The sequence below is a fragment of the Coturnix japonica genome, chromosome 5, assembly GCF_054131305.1.
Source record: "Coturnix japonica strain WE chromosome 5, WE-NBRP24, whole genome shotgun sequence".
NCBI classification, from domain to species: domain Eukaryota; kingdom Metazoa; phylum Chordata; class Aves; order Galliformes; family Phasianidae; genus Coturnix; species Coturnix japonica.
The window spans coordinates 1,109,019-1,132,153 of record NC_140667.1 but is presented as its reverse complement, the minus strand read 5'-3'; positions in this window follow the sequence as shown (position 1 = coordinate 1,132,153).

Sequence of the window (23,135 nt, the reverse complement as noted above, 5' to 3'; positions counted from 1 at the left end):
CCTCTTTTCTAGGTTTTCCTCCGTTCTAAACCCGTTTTTTGTGGTTTTCCTCCGCTCTAACTTCGCTTTTCTTGGATTTCCTCCTTTCTAACCCCGCTTTTCTTTGTTTTCCTCTGCTCCAACCCAGCTTTTCTTGGTTTTCCTCTGCTCTAACCCCGCTTTTCTTGGTTTTCCTCTGCACTTATTACGCTTTTCTTGGTTTTTCCTCCGCTCTAACCCTGCTTTTCTTGGTTTTCCTCCACTCTAACCCCGCTTTTCATGCTTTTCCTACTCTCTGTTCTTGGATTTCCTCCGCTCTAACTTCGCTTTTCTTGGTTTTCCTCCGCTCTAACCCTCCTTGTCTTTGTTTTCCTCCGCTCTAACTTCATTTTTCTTGGTTTTCCTCTTCTCTAACTTCGCTTTTCTTGGTTTTCCTTCGCTCTAACCCCGCTTTTCTTGGTTTTCCTCCGCTCTAACCCTGCTTTTCTTTATTTTCCTCCGCTCTATCCCCGCTTTTCTTGGTTTTCCTCCGCTCTAACTTCACTTTTCTTTCTTTTCCTCCGCTCTAACCTCGATTATCGTGGTTTTCCTGCTCTCTAACACCGATTTTCCTGGTTTTCTTACGTTCTAACTCTGCTTTTCTTGGTTTTCCTCCGCACTAACTTTGCATTTCCAAGTTTTCCCTCTCTCTAACCCCGCATTTCTTGGTTTTCCTCCGCTCTAGCCTCGCTTTTCATGCCATTCCTCCGCTCTATCCCCGATTTTCGTGGTTTTCCTCCGCTCTAACTCCGCTTTTCTTGGTTCTCCTCCACACTAACCCCGCTTTTCTTGGATTTCCTCCGCTCTAACCTTGCTTTTCTTGGTTTTCCTTCGGCTCTAACTTCACTTTTCTTGGTTTTCCTCCTTTCTAACCCCTCTTTTCTTGGTTTTCCTTGGCTCTATCTTCGCTTTTCTTGGTTTTCCTCCGCTCTATACCAGCTTTTCTTGGTTTTCCTCCGCTCTTACCCCGATTTTCTTGGTTTTCCTCCGCACTTATTCCGCTTTTCTTGGTTTTCCTCCACTCTAACCCCGCTTTTCATGCTTTTCCACCTCTCTAAACCCGATTTTCTTGGTTTTCCTCCACTCTAACCCCGTTTTTCTTGGTTCTCCTCCACACTAACCCCGCTTTTCTTCGTTTTCCTCCGCTCTAAAACAACTTTTCTTTGTTTTCCTCCTCTCTATCCCCGCTATTCTTGGTTTTCCTCACTTCTAACTTCCCTTTTCTTTCTTTTCCTCCGCTCCATCCCCGTTTTCTTGGTTTTCCTTCTCTGTAACCCTCTTTACTTGGTTTTCCTCTGCTCTAACCCCGCTTGTCGTGGTTTTCCTCCGCTCTAACTTCACTTTTCTTGGTTTTCCTCCTTTCTAACCCCGCTTTTCTTGGTTTTCCTCCGCTCTAACCCCGCATTTCTTGGTTTTCCTCCTCACTAACCCCGCTTTTCTTGGATTTCCTTCACTCTAAACCTGCTTTTCTTGGTTTTCCTGTGCTCTATCCCCGCTTTTCTTGGTTTCCTCACCTCTAACTTCACTTTTCTTTCCTTTCCTCCGCTCTAACCCCGGTTTTCTTGGTTTTCCTTCTCTCTAACCCCCTTTTCTTGGTTTTCCTCCGCTCTAACCCTGCTTTTCTTGGTTTTCCTCCGCTCTAACTTCACTTTTCTTGGTTTTCCTCCTTTCTAACCTCGCTTTTCTTGGTTTTCCTCCGCTCTAACCCTGCTTTTCTTGCTTTTCCTCCGCTCTAACCCCGCTTTTCTTGGATTTCCTCCGCTCTAACCCCGCTTTTCTTGGTTTTCCTCACCTCTAACTTCACTTTTCTTTCTTTTCCTCCGCTCTAACCCCGCTTTTCTTGGTTTTCCTCCGCTCCAACCCAGCTTTTCTTGGTTTTCCTCTGCTCTAACCCAGCTTTTTTTGGTTTTTCTCCACTCTAACCATGATTTTCTTGGATTTCTGCTGCTCTAACCGCGCTTTTTTTTGTATTCTTCCTCTCTAACTTCTTTTTCTTGGTTTTCCTTCGCTCTATCCCCGATTACCTTGGTTTTCCTCCTTTCTAACCCTGCTTTTCCTGGTTTTCTTCTGTTCTAAACCCCGCTTTTCTTGGATTTTCTTCCGCTCTAACCCAGCTTTTCTTTGTTTTCCTCCGCTCTATCCCCACTATTCTTGGTTTTCCTCACCTCTAACTTCACTTTTCTTTCTTTTCCTCCGCTCTAACCCAGCTTTTCTTGGTTTTCCTTCACTCTAACCCAATTTTCTTGGTTTTCCTCCGCTCTAACCCCGCTTTTCCTGGTTTTCTTCCGTTCTCACTCTGCTTTTCTTGGTTTTCCTCCGCTCTAACCCCGCATTTCTTGGTTTTCATCTGCATGAACCCCGCTTTTCTTGGTTTTCCTCCACTCTAACTTTGCATTTCCTAGTTTTCCTTGGCTCTAACCCAGGTTTTCTTGGTTTTCCTTCTATCTAACCCCGCTTTTCTTGGTTTTCCTCTGCTCTAACCCCGATTGTCTTGGTTTTCCTCCGCTCTAACCCCGCATTTCTTGGTTTTCCTCCTCACTAACCCCGCTTTTCTTGGATTTCCTTCACTCTAAACCTGCTTTTCTTGGTTTTCCTGTGCTCTATCCCCGCTTTTCTTGGTTTTCCTCACCTCTAACTTCACTTTTCTTTCCTTTCCTCCGCTCTAACCCCGGTTTTCTTGGTTTTCCTTCTCTCTAACCCCCTTTTCTTGGTTTTCCTCCGCTCTAACCCTGATTTCTTGGTTTTCCTCCGCTCTAACTTCACTTTTCTTGGTTTTCCTCCTTTCTAACCTCGCTTTTCTTGGTTTTCCTCCGCTCTAACCCTGCTTTTCTTGCTTTTCCTCCGCTCTAACCCCGATTTTCTTGGATTTCCTCCGCTCTAACCCCGCTTTTCTTGGTTTTCCTCACCTCTAACTTCACTTTTCTTTCTTTTCCTCCGCTCTATCCCCGCTTTTCTTGGTTTTCCTCACCTCTAACTTCACTTTTCTTTCTTTTCCTTCTCTTTAACCCCGGTTTTCTTGGTTTTCCTTCTCTCTAACCCCGCTTTTCTTGGTTTTTCTCCGCTCTAACCCCGCTTTTCTCGGTTTTCCTTCACTCTAACCCACTTTTCTTGGTTTTCCTCCGCTCTAACCCCGCTTTTCCTGGTCTTCTTCCGTTCTAACTCTGCTTTTCTTGGTTTTCCTCCGCTCTAACCCCGCATTTCTTGGTTTTCATCTGCATGAACCTCGCTTTTCTTGGTTTTCCTCCTCTCTAACTTTGCATTTCCTAGTTTTCCTTCGCTCTAACCCCGGTTTTCTTGGTTTTCCTTCTATCTAACCCCGCTTTTCTTGGTTTTCCTCCGCTCTAACCCCGATTGTCTTGGTTTTCCTCCGCTCTAACTCCGCTTTTCTTGGTTCTCCTCCACACTAACCCCGCTTTTCTTGGATTTCCTCCGCTCTAAACCAGCTTTTCCTGGTTTTCCTCCACTCTATCCCCGCTTCTCTTGGTTCTCCTTACCTCTAACTTCACTTTTCTTTCTTTTCCTCCGCTCTAACCCAGCTTTTCTTGGTTTTCCTTCACTCTAACCCCGCTTTTCTTGGTTTTCCTCCGCTCTAACCCCGCTTTTCTCGGTTTTCCTCCACTCTAACTTCACTGTTCTTGGTTTTTCTCCTTTCTAACCCCGCTTTTCTTGGTTTTCCTCCGCTCTAACTTCACTGTTCTTCGTTTTCCTCCTTTCTAACCCCGCTTTTCTTGGTTTTCCTATGCTCTAGCCCCGCTTTTCTTGGTTTTCTTCCACTCTAACCCCGCTTTTCATGCTTTTACTCCCCTCTAAACCCGATTTTCTTGGTTTTCCTCCGCTCTAACCCAGCTTTTCTTGGTTCTCCTCCACACTAACCCTGCTTTTCTTCGTTTTCCTCCGCTCTAACCCTGCTTTTCTTGGTTTTCCTCCGCTCTAACCCCGCTTTTCTTGGTTTTCCTCTGCTTTAAACCAGCTTTTCTTGGTTTTCCTCCACTCTATCCCCGCTTTTCTTGGTTTTCCTCACATCTAACTTCACTTTTCTTTCTTTTCCTCCGCTTTAACCCCGGTTTTCTTGGTTTTCCTTCTCTCTAACCCTGCTTTTCTTCGTTTTCCTCCGCTCTAGCCCAGCTTTTCTTGGTTTTTCTCCACTCTAACCATGCTTTTCTTGGATTTCTGCTGCTCTAACCTCGCTTTTCTTTGTATTCTTCCTCTCTAACTTCTTTTTCCTGGTTTTCCTTCGCTCTATCCCCGATTATCTTGGTTTTCCTCCACTCCAACACCGCTTTTCCTTGTTTTCTTCCGTTCTAACTCTGCTTTTCTTGGTTTTCCTCCGCTCTAACCCCGCTTTTCTTGGTTTTCCTCCGCTCTAACCCCGCTTTTCTTTTTTTTTCTCCTCTCCAACCCAGCTTTTCTTGTTTATTCTATACTCTAAACATGCTTTTCTTGGATTTCTGCTGCTCTAACCGCGCTTTTCTTTGTATTCTTCCTCTCTAACTTCTTTTTCCTTTTTCTCCTTCGCTCTATCCCCGATTATTTTTGTTTTCTTCCACTCTATCCCCGCTTTTCTTGGTTTTCCACACCTCTAACTTCACTTTTCTTTCTTTTCCTCCGCTTTAACCCCGGTTTTCTTGGTTTTCCTTCTCTCTAACCCCGCTTTTCTTGGTTTTCCTCCGCTCTAACCCCGCTTTTCTCGGTTTTCCTCCGCTCTAACTTCACTGTTCTTGGTTTTCCTCCGCTCTAACCCCGCTTTTCTCGGTTTTCCTCCGCTCTAACTTCACTGTTCTTGGTTTTCCTCCTTTCTAACCCCGCTTTTCTTGGTTTTCCTCCGCTCTAACCCAGCTTTTCTTGGTTTTCCTTCACTCTAACCCCCTTTTCTTGGTTTTCCTCCACTCTAACCCCGCTTTTCCTGGTGTTCTTCCGTTCTAACTCTGCTTTTCTTGGTTTTCCTCCGCTCTAACCCCGCATTTCTTGGTTTTCATCTGCATGAACCTCGCTTTTCTTGGTTTTCCTCCGTTCTAAACCCGATTTTCTTGGTTTTCCTCCGCTCTAACTCCACTTTTCTTGGTTCTCCTCCACATTAACCCCGCTTTTCTTGGATTTCCTCCGCTCTAAACCAGCTTTTCTTGGTTTTCCTCTACTCTATCCCTGCTTTTCTTGGTTTTCCTCACCTCTAACTTCACTTTTCTTTCTTTTCCTCCGCTTTAATTCCGGTTTTCTTGGTTTTCCTTCTATCTAACCCCGCTTTTCTTGGTTTTCCTCCGCTCTAACCCCGATTTTCTTGGTTTTCCTCCGCTCTAACTCCGCTTTTCTTGGTTCTCCTCCACACTAACCCCGCTTTTCTTGGATTTCCACCGCTCTAAACCAGCTTTTTTTGGTTTTCCTCCACTCTATCCCCGCTTTTCTTGGTTTTCCTCACCTCTAACTTCACTTTTCTTTCTTTTCCTTCGCTTTAACCCCGGTTTTCTTGGTTTTCCTTCTCTCTAACCCTGCTTTTCTTGATTTTTCTCCGCTCTAACCTTGCTTTTCTCGGTTTTCCTCCGCTCTACCTTCACTGTTCTTGGTTTTCCTCCTTTCTAACCCCGCTTTTCTTGGTTTTCCTATGGTCTAGCCCCGGTTTTCTTCGTTTTCCTCCGCTCTAACCCCGCTTTTCTTGGTTTTCCTCCGCACTTATTCCACTTTTCTTGGTTTTCCTCCGCTCTAACCCTGCTTATCTTTGTTTTCCTCCTCTCTAACATCATGTTTCTTGGTTTTCCTCTTCTCTAACTTCGCTTTTCTTGGTTTTCCTCTGCTCTAACTCCGCTTTTCTTTGTTTTTCTCCGTTCTAACCCAGCTTTTCTGGGTTTTTCTCCACTCTAACCATGCTTTTCTTGGATTTCTGCTGCTCTAACCTCGCTTTTGTTTGTATTATTCCTCTCTAACTTCTTTTTCCTGGTTTTCCTTCGCTCTATCCCCGATTATTTTGGTTTTCCTCCACTCTAACACCGCTTTTCCTGGTTTTCTTCCGTTCTAACTCTGCTTTTCTTGGTTTTCCTCCGCTCTAACCCCGCTTTTCTTGGTTTTCCTCCGCTCTAACCCCGCTTTTCTTGTTTTTTCTCCGCTCCAACCCAGCTTTTCTTGTTTTTTCTCCGCTCCAACCCAGCTTTTCTTGTTTTTTCTCCACACTAACCCCGCTTTTCTTGGATTTCCTCCGCTCCAAACCAGCTTTTCTTTGTTTTCCTCCGCTCTATCCCCACTATTCTTGGTTTTCCTCACCTCTAACTTCCCTTTTCTTTCTTTTCCTCCGCTCTATTCCCGGTTTTCTTGGTTTTCCTTCTATCTAACCCCGCTTTTCTTGGTTTTCCTCTGCTCTAACCCCGCTTTTCGTGGTTTTCCTCCGCTCTAATTTCACTTTTCTTGGTTCTCCTCCACACTAACCCCGCTTTTCTTGGATTTCCTCCGCTCTAAACCAGCTTTTCTTGGTTTTCCTCTACTCTATCCCTGCTTTTCTTGGTTTTCCTCACCTCTAACTTCACTTTTCTTTCTTTTCCTCCGCTTTAATTCCGTTTTTCTTGGTTTTCCTTCTATCTAACCCCGCTTTTCTTGGTTTTCCTCCGCTCTAACCCCGATTTTCTTGGTTTTCCTCCGCTCTAACTCCGCTTTTCTTGGTTTTCCTCCACACTAACCCCGCTTTTCTTGGAATTCCACCGCTCTATAACCAGCTTTTTTTGGTTTTCCTCCACTCTATCCCCGCTTTTCTTGGTTTTCCTCACCTCTAACTTCACTTTTCTTTCTTTTCCTTCGCTTTAACCCCGGTTTTCTTGGTTTTCCTTCTCTCTAACCCCGCTTTTCTTGGTTTTTCTCCGCTCTAACCTTGCTTTTCTCGGCTTTCCTCCGCTCTACCTTCACTGTTCTTGGTTTTCCTCCTTTCTAACCCCGCTTTTCTTGGATTTCCTATGCTCTAGGCCCGCTTTTCTTGGTTTTCTTCCGCTGTAACCCCGCTTTTCATGCTTTTCCTCCGCTCTAAACCCGATTTTCTTGGTTTTCCTCCGCTCTAACCCAGCTTTTCTTGGTTCTCCTCCACACTAACCCCGCTTTTCTTCGTTTTCCTCCGCTCTAGCCCAGCTTTTCTGGGTTTTCCTCCGCTCTATCTCCGCTTTTCTTGGTTTTCCCCACCTCTACCTTCACTTTTCTTTCTTTTCCTCCGCTCTATCACCGGTTTTCTTGGCTTTCCTTCTCTCTAACCCCGCTTTTCTTGGTTTTCCTCCGCTCTAACCCAGCTTTTCTTGGTTTTCCTCCCCTCTAACTTCACTTTTCTTGATTTTCCTCCTTTCTAACCCCTCTTTTCTTGGTTTTCCTCTGCTCTAACCCAGATTTTCTTGGTTTTCCTCAGCACTTATTCCACTTTTCTTGGTTTTCCTTCACTCTAACCCCCTTTCCTTTTTTTTTCTCCGCTCCAAACCAGCTTTGCTTGGTTTTTCTCCACTCTAACCATGCTTTTCTTGGATTTCTGCTGCTCTAACCTCGCTTTTCTTTGTATTCTTCCTCTCTAACTTCTTTTTCCTGGTTTTCCTTCGCTCTATCCCCAATTATCTTGGTTTTCCTCCACTCTAACACCGCTTTTCCTGGTTTTCTTCCGTTCTAACTCTGCTTTTCTTGGTTTTCCTCCGTTCTAACCCCGCTTTTCTTGGTTTTCCTCCGCTCTAACCCCGCTTTTCTTGTTTTTTCTCCGCTCCAACCCAGCTTTTCTTGCTTTTTCTCCACTCTAAACATGCTTTTCTTGGATTTCTGCTGCTCTAACCGCGCTTTTCTTTGTATTCTTCCTCTCTAACTTCTTTTTCCTTTTTTTCCTTCGCTCTATCCCCGATTATTTTTGTTTTCCTCCACTCTAACCCCGCTTTTCCTGGTTTTCTTCCGTTCTAACTCTGCTTTTCTTCGTTTTCCTCCGCTCTAACCCCGCTTTTCTTGGTTTTCCTCCGCACTTATTCCACTTTTCTTGGTTTTCCTCCGCTCTAACCCTGCTTATCTTTGTTTTCCTCCTCTCTAACATCATGTTTCTTGGTTTTCCTCTTCTCTAACTTCGCTTTTCTTGGTTTTCCTCCGCTCTAACTCCGCTTTTCTTTGTTTTTCTCCGTTCTAACCCAGCTTTTCTGGGTTTTTCTCCACTCTAACCATGCTTTTCTTGGATTTCTGCTGCTCTAACCTCGCTTTTCTTTGTATTCTTCCTCTCTAACTTCTTTTTCCTGGTATTCCTTCGCTCTATCCCCGATTATTTTGGTTTTCCTCCACTCTAACACCGCTTTTCCTGGTTTTCTTCCGTTCTAACTCTGCTTTTCTTGGTTTTCCTCCGCTCTAACCCCGCTTTTCTTGGTTTTCCTCCGCTCTAACCCCGCTTTTCTTGTTTTTTCTCCGCTCCAACCCAGCTTTTCTTGTTTTTTCTCCGCTCCAACACAGCTTTTCTTGTTTTTTCTCCACACTAACCCCGCTTTTCTTGGATTTCCTCCGCTCCAAACCAGCTTTTCTTTGTTTTCCTTAGCTCTATCCCCACTATTCTTGGTTTTCCTCACCTCTAACTTCCCTTTTCTTTCTTTTCCTCCGCTCTATCCCCGGTTTTCTTGGTTTTCCTTCTATCTAACCCCGCTTTTCTTGGTTTTCCTCTGCTCTAACACCGCTTTTCGTGGTTTTCCTCCGCTCTAATTTCACTTTTCTTGGTTCTCCTCCACACTAACCCCGCTTTTCTTGGATTTCCTCCGCTCTAAACCAGCTTTTCTTGGTTTTCCTCTACTCTATCCCTGCTTTTCTTGGTTTTCCTCACCTCTAACTTCACTTTTCTTTCTTTTCCTCCGCTTTAATTCCGGTTTTCTTGGTTTTCCTTCTATCTAACCCCGCTTTTCTTGGTTTTCCTCTGCTCTAACCCCGATTTTCTTGGTTTTCCTCCGCTCTAACTCCGCTTTTCTTGGTTTTCCTCCACACTAACCCCGCTTTTCTTGGAATTCCACCGCTCTATAACCAGCTTTTTTTGGTTTTCCTCCACTCTATCCCCGCTTTTCTTGGTTTTCCTCACCTCTAACTTCACTTTTCTTTCTTTTCCTTCGCTTTAACCCCGGTTTTCTTGGTTTTCCTTCTCTCTAACCCCGCTTTTCTTGGTTTTTCTCCGCTCTAACCTTGCTTTTCTCGGCTTTCCTCCGCTCTACCTTCACTGTTCTTGGTTTTCCTCCTTTCTAACCCCGCTTTTCTTGGATTTCCTATGCTCTAGGCCCGCTTTTCTTGGTTTTCTTCCGCTGTAACCCCGCTTTTCATGCTTTTCCTCCGCTCTAAACCCGATTTTCTTGGTTTTCCTCCGCTCTAACCCAGCTTTTCTTGGTTCTCCTCCACACTAACCCCGCTTTTCTTCGTTTTCCTCCGCTCTAGCCCAGCTTTTCTTGGTTTTCCCCACCTCTACCTTCACTTTTCTTTCTTTTCCCCCGCTCTATCACCGGTTTTCTTGGCTTTCCTTCTCTCTAACCCCGCTTTTCTTGGTTTTCCTCCGCTCTAACCCAGCTTTTCTTGGTTTTCCTCCCCTCTAACTTCACTTTTCTTGGTTTTCCTCCTTTCTAACCCCTCTTTTCTTGGTTTTCCTCTGCTCTAACCCAGATTTTCTTGGTTTTCCTCAGCACTTATTCCACTTTTCTTGGTTTTCCTTCACTCTAACCCCCTTTCCTTTTTTTTTCTCCGCTCCAAACCAGCTTTGCTTGGTTTTTCTCCACTCTAACCATGCTTTTCTTGGATTTCTGCTGCTCTAACCTCGCTTTTCTTTGTATTCTTCCTCTCTAACTTCTTTTTCCTGGTTTTCCTTCGCTCTATCCCCAATTATCTTGGTTTTCCTCCACTCTAACACCGCTTTTCCTGGTTTTCTTCCGTTCTAACTCTGCTTTTCTTGGTTTTCCTCCGTTCTAACCCCGCTTTTCTTGGTTTTCCTCCGCTCTAACCCCGCTTTTCTTGTTTTTTCTCCGCTCCAACCCAGCTTTTCTTGTTTTTTCTCCACTCTAAACATGCTTTTCTTGGATTTCTGCTGCTCTAACCGCGCTTTTCTTTGTATTCTTCCTCTCTAACTTCTTTTTCCTTTTTTTCCTTCGCTCTATCCCCGATTATTTTTGTTTTCCTCCACTCTAACCCCGCTTTTCCTGGTTTTCTTCCGTTCTAACTCTGCTTTTCTTCGTTTTCCTCCGCTCTAACCCCGCTTTTCTTGGTTTTCCTCCGCACTTATTCCACTTTTCTTGGTTTTCCTCCGCTCTAACCCTGCTTATCTTTGTTTTCCTCCTCTCTAACATCATGTTTCTTGGTTTTCCTCTTCTCTAACTTCGCTTTTCTTGGTTTTCCTCCGCTCTAACTCCGCTTTTCTTTGTTTTTCTCCGTTCTAACCCAGCTTTTCTGGGTTTTTCTCCACTCTAACCATGCTTTTCTTGGATTTCTGCTGCTCTAACCTCGCTTTTCTTTGTATTCTTCCTCTCTAACTTCTTTTTCCTGGTTTTCCTTCGCTCTATCCCCGATTATCTTGGTTTTCCTCCACTCTAACACCGCTTTTCCTGGTTTTCTTCCGTTCTAACTCTGCTTTTCTTGGTTTTCCTCCGCTCTTACCCCGCTTTTCTTTGTTTTCCTCCGCTCTATCCCCGCTTTTCTTTGTTTTCCTCACCTCTAACTTCACTTTTCTTTCTTTTCCTCCGCTCTAACCCCGGTTTTCTTGGTTTTCCTTCTCTCTATCCCCTCTTTTCTTGGTTTTCCTCCTTTCTAACCCCGCTTTTCTTTGTTTTCCTTCGCTCCAACCCAGCTTTTCTTGGTTTTCCTCTGCTCTAACCCTGCTTTTCTTGGTTTTCCTCTGCACTTATTCCGCTTTTCTTGGTTTTTCTCCGCTCTAACCCAGCTGTTCTTGGTTTTCCTCCGCACTAACCTTGCTTTTCTTTATTTTCCTCCGTTCTAACCCCGCTTTTCTTGGTTTTCCTCCGCTCTAACCCCGCTTTTCTTGTTTTTTCTCCGCTCCAACCCAGCTTTTCTTGTTTTTTCTCCACTCTAAACATGCTTTTCTTGGATTTCTGCTGCTCTAATTGCGCTTTTCTTTGTATTCTTCCTCTCTAACTTCTTTTTCCTTTTTTTCCTTCGCTCTATCCCCGATTATTTTTGTTTTCCTCCACTCTAACCCCGCTTTTCCTGGTTTTCTTCCGTTCTAACTCTGCTTTTCTTCGTTTTCCTCCGCTCTAACCCCGCTTTTCTTGGTTTTCCTCCGCACTTATTCCACTTTTCTTGGTTTTCCTCCGCTCTAACCCTGCTTATCTTTGTTTTCCTCCTCTCTAACATCATGTTTCTTGGTTTTCCTCTTCTCTAACTTCGCTTTTCTTGGTTTTCCTCCGCTCTAACTCCGCTTTTCTTTGTTTTTCTCCGTTCTAACCCAGCTTTTCTGGGTTTTTCTCCACTCTAACCATGCTTTTCTTGGATTTCTGCTGCTCTAACCTCGCTTTTCTTTGTATTCTTCCTCTCTAACTTCTTTTTCCTGGTTTTCCTTCGCTCTATCCCCGATTATCTTGGTTTTCCTCCACTCTAACACCGCTTTTCCTGGTTTTCTTCCGTTCTAACTCTGCTTTTCTTGGTTTTCCTCCGCTCTTACCCCGCTTTTCTTTGTTTTCCTCCGCTCTATCCCCGCTTTTCTTTGTTTTCCTCACCTCTAACTTCACTTTTCTTTCTTTTCCTCCGCTCTAACCCCGGTTTTCTTGGTTTTCCTTCTCTCTATCCCCTCTTTTCTTGGTTTTCCTCCTTTCTAACCCCGCTTTTCTTTGTTTTCCTTCGCTCCAACCCAGCTTTTCTTGGTTTTCCTCTGCTCTAACCCTGCTTTTCTTGGTTTTCCTCTGCACTTATTCCGCTTTTCTTGGTTTTTCTCCGCTCTAACCCAGCTGTTCTTGGTTTTCCTCCGCACTAACCTTGCTTTTCTTTATTTTCCTCCGCTCTATCCCCGCTTTTCTTGGTTTTCCTCCGCTCTAACTTCACTTTTCTTTCTTTTCCTCCCCTCTAACCCCGATTATCTTGGTTTTCCTGCTCTCTAACCCCGCTTTTCTTGGTTTTCTTCCGTTCTAAATCTGCTTTTCTTGGTTTTCCTCCGCACTAACATTGCATTTCCAAGATTTCCCTCGCTCTAACCCCGCATTTCTTGGTTTTCCTCCGCTCTAGCCTCGCTTTTCATGCCATTCCTTCGCTCTAACCCCGATTTTCGTGGTTTTCCTCCGCTCTAACTCCGCTTTTCTTGGTTCTCCTCCACACTAACCCCGCTTTTCTTGGATTTCCTCCGCTCTAACCCCGCTTTTATTGGTTTTCCTCCGTCTAACTTCAATTTTCTTGGTTTTCCTCCTTTCTAACCCCTCTTTTCTTGGTTTTCCTCCGCTCTATCTTCGCTGTTCTTGGTTTTCCACCGCTCTACCCCCGCTTTTCTTTGTTTTCCTCTGCACTTATTCCGCTTTTCTTGGTTTTACTCCGCTCTAAGTTCGCTTTTCTTGGTTTTCCTCCGCTCTAAACCTGCTTATCTTTCTTTTCCTCCTCTCTAACATCATTTTTCTTGGTATTCCTCTTCTCTAACTTCGCTTTTCTTGGTTTTCCTCCGCTCTATCCCCGCTTTTTTTGGTTTTCCTCACCTCTATCTTAACTTTTCTTTCTTTTCCTCCGCTCTAACCCTGGTTTTCTTGTTTTTTTTTCTCAGTAACCACGCTTTTCTTGGTTTTTCCTCCGCTCTATCCCAGCTTTTCTTGGTTTTCCTCCGCTCTTACCCTGATTTTCTTGGTTTTCCTCCGCACTTATTCCGCTTTTCTTGGTTTTCCTCCACTCTAACCCCGCTTTTCATGCTTTTCCTCTTCTCTAAACCCGATTTTCTTGGTTTTCCTCCACTCTAACCCCGTTTTTCTTGGTTCTCCTCCACACTAACCCCGCTTTTCTTCGTTTTCCTCCGCTCTAAACCAGCTTTTCTTTGTTTTCCACCGCTCTATCCCCACTATTCTTGGTTATCCTCACCTCTAACTTCCATTTTCTTTCTTTTCCTCTGCTCTTTACCGGGTTTCTTGGTTTTCCTTCTCTGTAACCCCTCTTTTCTTGGTTTTCCTCTGCTCTAACCCCGCTTGTCGTGGTTTTCCTCCGCTCTAATTTCACTTTTCTTGGTTTTCCTCCTTTCTAACCCCGCTTTTCATGGTTTTCCTTCGCTCTAACCCCGCATTTCTTGATTTTCCACCGCACTAACCCCGCTTTTCTTTGATTTCCTCCGCTCTAAACCAGCCTTTCTTGGTTTTCCTGTGCTCTATCCCCGCTTTTCTTGGTTTCCTCACCTCTAACTTCACTTTTCTTTCTTTTCCTCCGCTCAAACCCCGGTTTTCTTGGTTTTCCTTCTCTCTAACCCCGCTTTTCTTGGTTTTCCTCCGCTCTAACCCTGCTTTTCTTGGTTTTCCTCCGCTCTAACGTCACTTTTCTTGGTTTTCCTCCTTTCTAACCCCGCTTTTCTTGGTTTTCCTCCGCTCTAACCCCGCTTTTCTTGGATTTCCTCCGCTCTAACCCCGCTTTTCTTTCTTTTCCTCACCTCTAACTTCACTTTTCTTTCTTTTCCTCCGCTCTAACCCCGGTTTTCTTGGTTTTCCTTCTCTCTATCCCTTCTTTTCTTGGTTTTCCTCCTGTCTAACCCCGCTTTTCTTTGTTTTCCTTCGCTCCAACCCAGCTTTTCTTGGTTTTCCTCTGTCCTAACCCCGCTTTTCTTGGTTTTCCTCTGCACTTATTCCGCTTTTCTTGGTTTTTCTCCGCTCTAACCCAGCTGTTCTTAGTTTTCCTCCGCACTAACCTTGCTTTTCTTTATTTTCCTCCGCTCTATCCCCGCTTTTCTTGGTTTTCCTCCGCTCTAACTTCACTTTTCTTTCTTTTCCTCCCCTCTAACCTTGATTATCTTGGTTTTCCTGCTCTCTAACCCCGCTTTTCTTGGTTTTCTTCCGTTCTAACTCCGCTTTTCTTGGTTTTCCTCCACACTAACCCCGCTTTTCTTGGAATTCCACCGCTCTATAACCAGCTTTTTTTGGTTTTCCTCCACTCTATCCCCGCTTTTCGTGGTTTTCCTCACCTCTAACTTCACTTTTCTTTCTTTTCCTTCGCTTTAACCCCGGTTTTCTTGGTTTTCCTTCTCTCTAACCCCGCTTTTCTTGGTTTTTCTCCGCTCTAACCTTGCTTTTCTCGGCTTTCCTCCGCTCTACCTTCACTGTTCTTGGTTTTCCTCCTTTCTAACCCCGCTTTTCTTGGATTTCCTATGCTCTAGGCCCGCTTTTCTTGGTTTTCTTCCGCTGTAACCCCGCTTTTCATGCTTTTCCTCCGCTCTAAACCCGATTTTCTTGGTTTTCCTCCGCTCTAACCCAGCTTTTCTTGGTTCTCCTCCACACTAACCCCGCTTTTCTTCGTTTTCCTCCGCTCTAGCCCAGCTTTTCTGGGTTTTCCTCCGCTCTATCTCCGCTTTTCTTGGTTTTCCCCACCTCTACCTTCACTTTTCTTTCTTTTCCTCCGCTCTATCACCGGTTTTCTTGGCTTTCCTTCTCTCTAACCCCGCTTTTCTTGGTTTTCCTCCGCTCTAACCCAGCTTTTCTTGGTTTTCCTCCCCTCTAACTTCACTTTTCTTGGTTTTCCTTTTTTCTAACCCCTCTTTTCTTGGTTTTCCTCTGCTCTAACCCAGATTTTCTTGGTTTTCCTCAGCACTTATTCCACTTTTCTTGGTTTTCCTTCACTCTAACCCCCTTTCCTTTTTTTTTCTCCGCTCCAAACCAGCTTTGCTTGGTTTTTCTCCACTCTAACCATGCTTTTCTTGGATTTCTGCTGCTCTAACCTCGCTTTTCTTTGTATTCTTCCTCTCTAACTTCTTTTTCCTGGTTTTCCTTCGCTCTATCCCCAATTATCTTGGTTTTCCTCCACTCTAACACCGCTTTTCCTGGTTTTCTTCCGTTCTAACTCTGCTTTTCTTGGTTTTCCTCCGTTCTAACCCCGCTTTTCTTGGTTTTCCTCCGCTCTAACCCCGCTTTTCTTGTTTTTTCTCCGCTCCAACCCAGCTTTTCTTGTTTTTTCTCCACTCTAAACATGCTTTTCTTGGATTTCTGCTGCTCTAACCGCGCTTTTCTTTGTATTCTTCCTCTCTAACTTCTTTTTCCTTTTTTTCCTTCGCTCTATCCCCGATTATTTTTGTTTTCCTCCACTCTAACCCCGCTTTTCCTGGTTTTCTTCCGTTCTAACTCTGCTTTTCTTCGTTTTCCTCCGCTCTAACCCCGCTTTTCTTGGTTTTCCTCCGCACTTATTCCACTTTTCTTGGTTTTCCTCCGCTCTAACCCTGCTTATCTTTGTTTTCCTCCTCTCTAACATCATGTTTCTTGGTTTTCCTCTTCTCTAACTTCGCTTTTCTTGGTTTTCCTCCGCTCTAACTCCGCTTTTCTTTGTTTTTCTCCGTTCTAACCCAGCTTTTCTGGGTTTTTCTCCACTCTAACCATGCTTTTCTTGGATTTCTGCTGCTCTAACCTCGCTTTTGTTTGTATTATTCCTCTCTAACTTCTTTTTCCTGGTTTTCCTTCGCTCTATCCCCGATTATTTTGGTTTTCCTCCACTCTAACACCGCTTTTCCTGGTTTTCTTCCGTTCTAACTCTGCTTTTCTTGGTTTTCCTCCGCTCTAACCCCGCTTTTCTTGGTTTTCCTCCGCTCTAACCCCGCTTTTCTTGTTTTTTCTCCGCTCCAACCCAGCTTTTCTTGTTTTTTCTCCGCTCCAACCCAGCTTTTCTTGTTTTTTCTCCACACTAACCCCGCTTTTCTTGGATTTCCTCCGCTCCAAACCAGCTTTTCTTTGTTTTCCTCCGCTCTATCCCCACTATTCTTGGTTTTCCTCACCTCTAACTTCCCTTTTCTTTCTTTTCCTCCGCTCTATTCCCGGTTTTCTTGGTTTTCCTTCTATCTAACCCCGCTTTTCTTGGTTTTCCTCTGCTCTAACCCCGCTTTTCGTGGTTTTCCTCCGCTCTAATTTCACTTTTCTTGGTTCTCCTCCACACTAACCCCGCTTTTCTTGGATTTCCTCCGCTCTAAACCAGCTTTTCTTGGTTTTCCTCTACTCTATCCCTGCTTTTCTTGGTTTTCCTCACCTCTAACTTCACTTTTCTTTCTTTTCCTCCGCTTTAATTCCGGTTTTCTTGGTTTTCCTTCTATCTAACCCCGCTTTTCTTGGTTTTCCTCCGCTCTAACCCCGCTTTTCTTGGTTTTCCTCCGCTCTAACCCCGATTTTCTTGGTTTTCCTCCGCTCTAACTCCGTTTTTCTTGGTTTTCCTCCACACTAACCCCGCTTTTCTTGGAATTCCACCGCTCTATAACCAGCTTTTTTTGGTTTTCCTCCACTCTATCCCCGCTTTTCTTGGTTTTCCTCACCTCTAACTTCACTTTTCTTTCTTTTCCTTCGCTTTAACCCCGGTTTTCTTGGTTTTCCTTCTCTCTAACCCCGCTTTTCTTGGTTTTTCTCCGCTCTAACCTTGCTTTTCTCGGCTTTCCTCCGCTCTACCTTCACTGTTCTTGGTTTTCCTCCTTTCTAACCCCGCTTTTCTTGGATTTCCTATGCTCTAGGCCCGCTTTTCTTGGTTTTCTTCCGCTGTAACCCCGCTTTTCATGCTTTTCCTCCGCTCTAAACCCGATTTTCTTGGTTTTCCTCCGCTCTAACCCAGCTTTTCTTGGTTCTCCTCCACACTAACCCCGCTTTTCTTCGTTTTCCTCCGCTCTAGCCCAGCTTTTCTGGGTTTTCCTCCGCTCTATCTCCGCTTTTCTTGGTTTTCCCCACCTCTACCTTCACTTTTCTTTCTTTTCCTCCGCTCTATCACCGGTTTTCTTGGCTTTCCTTCTCTCTAACCCCGCTTTTCTTGGTTTTCCTCCGCTCTAACCCAGCTTTTCTTGGTTTTCCTCCCCTCTAACTTCACTTTTCTTGGTTTTCCTCCTTTCTAACCCCTCTTTTCTTGGTTTTCCTCTGCTCTAACCCAGATTTTCTTGGTTTTCCTCAGCACTTATTCCACTTTTCTTGGTTTTCCTTCACTCTAACCCCCTTTCCTTTTTTTTTCTCCGCTCCAAACCAGCTTTGCTTGGTTTTTCTCCACTCTAACCATGCTTTTCTTGGATTTCTGCTGCTCTAACCTCGCTTTTCTTTGTATTCTTCCTCTCTAACTTCTTTTTCCTGGTTTTCCTTCGCTCTATCCCCAATTATCTTGGTTTTCCTCCACTCTAACACCGCTTTTCCTGGTTTTCTTCCGTTCTAACTCTGCTTTTCTTGGTTTTCCTCCGTTCTAACCCCGCTTTTCTTGGTTTTCCTCCGCTCTAACCCCGCTTTTCTTGTTTTTTCTCCGCTCCAACCCAGCTTTTCTTGCTTTTTCTCCACTCTAAACATGATTTTCTTGGATTTCTGCTGCTCTAAACGCGCTTTTCTTTGTATTCTTCCTCTCTAACTTCTTTTTCCTTTTTTTCCTTCGCTCTATCCCCGATTATTTTTGTTTTCCTCCACTCTAACCCCGCTTTTCCTGGTTTTCTTCCGTTCTAACTCTGCTTTTCTTCGTTTTCCTCCGCTCTAACCCCGCTTTTCTTGGTTTTCCTCCGCACTTATTCCACTTTTCTTGGTTTTCCTCCGCTCTAACCCTGCTTATCTTTGTTTTCCTCCTCTCTAACATCATGTTTCTTGGTTTTCCTCTTCTCTAACTTCGCTTTTCTTGGTTTTCCTCCGCTCTAACTCCGCTTTTCTTTGTTTTTCTCCGTTCTAACCCAGCTTTTCTGGGTTTTTCTCCACTCTAACCATGCTTTTCTTGGATTTCTGCTGCTCTAACCTCGCTTTTCTTTGTATTCTTCCTCTCTAACTTCTTTTTCCTGGTATTCCTTCGCTCTATCCCCGATTATTTTGGTTTTCCTCCACTCTAACACCGCTTTTCCTGGTTTTCTTCCGTTCTAACTCTGCTTTTCTTGGTTTTCCTCCGCTCTAACCCCGCTTTTCTTGGTTTTCCTCCGCTCTAACCCCGCTTTTCTTGTTTTTTCTCCGCTCCAACCCAGCTTTTCTTGTTTTTTCTCCGCTCCAACACAGCTTTTCTTGTTTTTTCTCCACACTAACCCCGCTTTTCTTGGATTTCCTCCGCTCCAAACCAGCTTTTCTTTGTTTTCCTTAGCTCTATCCCCACTATTCTTGGTTTTCCTCACCTCTAACTTCCCTTTTCTTTCTTTTCCTCCGCTCTATCCCCGGTTTTCTTGGTTTTCCTTCTATCTAACCCCGCTTTTCTTGGTTTTCCTCTGCTCTAACCCCGCTTTTCGTGGTTTTCCTCCGCTCTAATTTCACTTTTCTTGGTTCTCCTCCACACTAACCCCGCTTTTCTTGGATTTCCTCCGCTCTAAACCAGCTTTTCTTGGTTTTCCTCTACTCTATCCCTGCTTTTCTTGGTTTTCCTCACCTCTAACTTCACTTTTCTTTCTTTTCCTCCGCTTTAATTCTGGTTTTCTTGGTTTTCCTTCTATCTAACCCCGCTTTTCTTGGTTTTCCTCCGCTCTAACCCCGATTTTCTTGGTTTTCCTCCGCTCTAACTCCGCTTTTCTTGGTTTTCCTCCACACTAACCCCGCTTTTCTTGGAATTCCACCGCTCTATAACCAGCTTTTTTTGGTTTTCCTCCACTCTATCCCCGCTTTTCTTGGTTTTCCTCACCTCTAACTTCACTTTTCTTTCTTTTCCTTCGCTTTAACCCCGGTTTTCTTGGTTTTCCTTCTCTCTAACCCCGCTTTTCTTGGTTTTTCTCCGCTCTAACCTTGCTTTTCTCGGCTTTCCTCCGCTCTACCTTCACTGTTCTTGGTTTTCCTCCTTTCTAACCCCGCTTTTCTTGGATTTCCTATGCTCTAGGCCCGCTTTTCTTGGTTTTCTTCCGCTGTAACCCCGCTTTTCATGCTTTTCCTCCGCTCTAAACCCGATTTTCTTGGTTTTCCTCCGCTCTAACCCAGCTTTTCTTGGTTCTCCTCCACACTAACCCCGCTTTTCTTCGTTTTCCTCCGCTCTAGCCCAGCTTTTCTGGGTTTTCCTCCGCTCTATCTCCGCTTTTCTTGGTTTTCCCCACCTCTACCTTCACTTTTCTTTCTTTTCCCCCGCTCTATCACCGGTTTTCTTGGCTTTCCTTCTCTCTAACCCCGCTTTTCTTGGTTTTCCTCCGCTCTAACCCAGCTTTTCTTGGTTTTCCTCCCCTCTAACTTCACTTTTCTTGGTTTTCCTCGTTTCTAACCCCTCTTTTCTTGGTTTTCCTCTGCTCTAACCCAGATTTTCTTGGTTTTCCTCAGCACTTATTCCACTTTTCTTGGTTTTCCTTCACTCTAACCCCCTTTCCTTTTTTTTTCTCCGCTCCAAACCAGCTTTGCTTGGTTTTTCTCCACTCTAACCATGCTTTTCTTGGATTTCTGCTGCTCTAACCTCGCTTTTCTTTGTATTCTTCCTCTCTAACTTCTTTTTCCTGGTTTTCCTTCGCTCTATCCCCAATTATCTTGGTTTTCCTCCACTCTAACACCGCTTTTCCTGGTTTTCTTCCGTTCTAACTCTGCTTTTCTTGGTTTTCCTCCGTTCTAACCCCGCTTTTCTTGGTTTTCCTCCGCTCTAACCCCGCTTTTCTTGTTTTTTCTCCGCTCCAACCCAGCTTTTCTTGTTTTTTCTCCACTCTAAACATGCTTTTCTTGGATTTCTGCTGCTCTAACCGCGCTTTTCTTTGTATTCTTCCTCTCTAACTTCTTTTTCCTTTTTTTCCTTCGCTCTATCCCCGATTATTTTTGTTTTCCTCCACTCTAACCCCGCTTTTCCTGGTTTTCTTCCGTTCTAACTCTGCTTTTCTTCGTTTTCCTCCGCTCTAACCCCGCTTTTCTTGGTTTTCCTCCGCACTTATTCCACTTTTCTTGGTTTTCCTCCGCTCTAACCCTGCTTATCTTTGTTTTCCTCCTCTCTAACATCATGTTTCTTGGTTTTCCTCTTCTCTAACTTCGCTTTTCTTGGTTTTCCTCCGCTCTAACTCCGCTTTTCTTTGTTTTTCTCCGTTCTAACCCAGCTTTTCTGGGTTTTTCTCCACTCTAACCATGCTTTTCTTGGATTTCTGCTGCTCTAACCTCGCTTTTCTTTGTATTCTTCCTCTCTAACTTCTTTTTCCTGGTTTTCCTTCGCTCTATCCCCGATTATCTTGGTTTTCCTCCACTCTAACACCGCTTTTCCTGGTTTTCTTCCGTTCTAACTCTGCTTTTCTTGGTTTTCCTCCGCTCTTACCCCGCTTTTCTTTGTTTTCCTCCGCTCTATCCCCGCTTTTCTTTGTTTTCCTCACCTCTAACTTCACTTTTCTTTCTTTTCCTCCGCTCTAACCCCGGTTTTCTTGGTTTTCCTTCTCTCTATCCCCTCTTTTCTTGGTTTTCCTCCTTTCTAACCCCGCTTTTCTTTGTTTTCCTTCGCTCCAACCCAGCTTTTCTTGGTTTTCCTCTGCTCTAACCCTGCTTTTCTTGGTTTTCCTCTGCACTTATTCCGCTTTTCTTGGTTTTTCTCCGCTCTAACCCAGCTGTTCTTGGTTTTCCTCCGCACTAACCTTGCTTTTCTTTATTTTCCTCCGCTCTATCCCCGCTTTTCTTGGTTTTCCTCCGCTCTAACTTCACTTTTCTTTCTTTTCCTCCCCTCTAACCCCGATTATCTTGGTTTTCCTGCTCTCTAACCCCGCTTTTCTTGGTTTTCTTCCGTTCTAAATCTGCTTTTCTTGGTTTTCCTCCGCACTAACATTGCATTTCCAAGATTTCCCTCGCTCTAACCCCGCATTTCTTGGTTTTCCTCCGCTCTAGCCTCGCTTTTCATGCCATTCCTTCGCTCTAACCCCGATTTTCGTGGTTTTCCTCCGCTCTAACTCCGCTTTTCTTGGTTCTCCTCCACACTAACCCCGCTTTTCTTGGATTTCCTCCGCTCTAACCCCGCTTTTATTGGTTTTCCTCCGTCTAACTTCAATTTTCTTGGTTTTCCTCCTTTCTAACCCCTCTTTTCTTGGATTTCCTCCGCTCTATCTTCGCTGTTCTTGGTTTTCCACCGCTCTAACCCCGCTTTTCTTTGTTTTCCTCTGCACTTATTCCGCTTTTCTTGGTTTTACTCCGCTCTAAGTTCGCTTTTCTTGGTTTTCCTCCGCTCTAAACCTGCTTATCTTTCTTTTCCTCCTCTCTAACATCATTTTTCTTGGTATTCCTCTTCTCTAACTTCGCTTTTCTTGGTTTTCCTCCGCTCTATCCCCGCTTTTTTTGGTTTTCCTCACCTCTATCTTAACTTTTCTTTCTTTTCCTCCGCTCTAACCCCGGTTTTCTTGGTTTTTTTTCTCAGTAACCACGCTTTTCTTGGTTTTCCTCCGCTCTATCCCAGCTTTTCTTGGTTTTCCTCCGCTCTTACCCTGATTTTCTTGGTTTTCCTCCGCACTTATTCCGCTTTTCTTGGTTTTCCTCCACTCTAACCCCGCTTTTCATGCTTTTCCTCTTCTCTAAACCCGATTTTCTTGGTTTTCCTCCACTCTAACCCCGTTTTTCTTGGTTCTCCTCCACACTAACCCCGCTTTTCTTCGTTTTCCTCCGCTCTAAACCAGCTTTTCTTTGTTTTCCACCGCTCTATCCCCACTATTCTTGGTTATCCTCACCTCTAACTTCCATTTTCTTTCTTTTCCTCTGCTCTTTACCGGGTTTCTTGGTTTTCCTTCTCTGTAACCCCTCTTTTCTTGGTTTTCCTCTGCTCTAACCCCGCTTGTCGTGGTTTTCCTCCGCTCTAATTTCACTTTTCTTGGTTTTCCTCCTTTCTAACCCCGCTTTTCATGGTTTTCCTTCGCTCTAACCCAGCATTTCTTGATTTTCCACCGCACTAACCCCGCTTTTCTTTGATTTCCTCCGCTCTAAACCAGCCTTTCTTGGTTTTCCTGTGCTCTATCCCCGCTTTTCTTGGTTTCCTCACCTCTAACTTCACTTTTCTTTCTTTTCCTCCGCTCAAACCCCGGTTTTCTTGGTTTTCCTTCTCTCTAACCCCGCTTTTCTTGGTTTTCCTCCGCTCTAACCCTGCTTTTCTTGGTTTTCCTCCGCTCTAACGTCACTTTTCTTGGTTTTCCTCCTTTCTAACCCCGCTTTTCTTGGTTTTCCTCCGCTCTAACCCCGCTTTTCTTGGATTTCCTCCGCTCTAACCCCGCTTTTCTTTGTTTTCCTCACCTCTAACTTCACTTTTCTTTCTTTTCCTCCGCTCTAACCCCGGTTTTCTTGGTTTTCCTTCTCTCTATCCCTTCTTTTCTTGGTTTTCCTCCTGTCTAACCCCGCTTTTCTTTGTTTTCCTTCGCTCCAACCCAGCTTTTCTTGGTTTTCCTCTGTCCTAACCCCGCTTTTCTTGGTTTTCCTCTGCACTTATTCCGCTTTTCTTGGTTTTTCTCCGCTCTAACCCAGCTGTTCTTAGTTTTCCTCCGCACTAACCTTGCTTTTCTTTATTTTCCTCCGCTCTATCCCCGCTTTTCTTGGTTTTCCTCCGCTCTAACTTCACTTTTCTTTCTTTTCCTCCCCTCTAACCTTGATTATCTTGGTTTTCCTGCTCTCTAACCCCGCTTTTCTTGGTTTTCTTCCGTTCTAAATCTGCTTTTCTTGGTTTTCCTCCGCACTAACATTGCATTTCCAAGATTTCCCTCGCTCTAACCCTGCATTTCTTGGTTTTCCTCCGCTCTAGCCTCGCTTTTCATGCCATTCCTCCGCTCTAACCCCGATTTTCGTGGTTTTCCTCCGCTCTAACTCCGCTTTTCTTGGTTCTCCTCCACACTAACCCCGCTTTTCTTGGATTTCCTCCGCTCTAACCCCGCTTTTATTGGTTTTCCTCCGTCTAACTTCAATTTTCTTGGTTTTCCTCCTTTCTAACCCCTCTTTTCTTGGTTTTCCTCCGCTCTATCTTCGCTGTTCTTGGTTTTCCACCGCTCTAACCCCGCTTTTCTTTGTTTTCCTCTGCACTTATTCCGCTTTTCTTGGTTTTACTCCGCTCTAAGTTCACTTTTCTTGGTTTTCCTCCGCTCTAAACCTGCTTATCTTTCTTTTCCTCCTCTCTAACATCATTTTTCTTGGTATTCC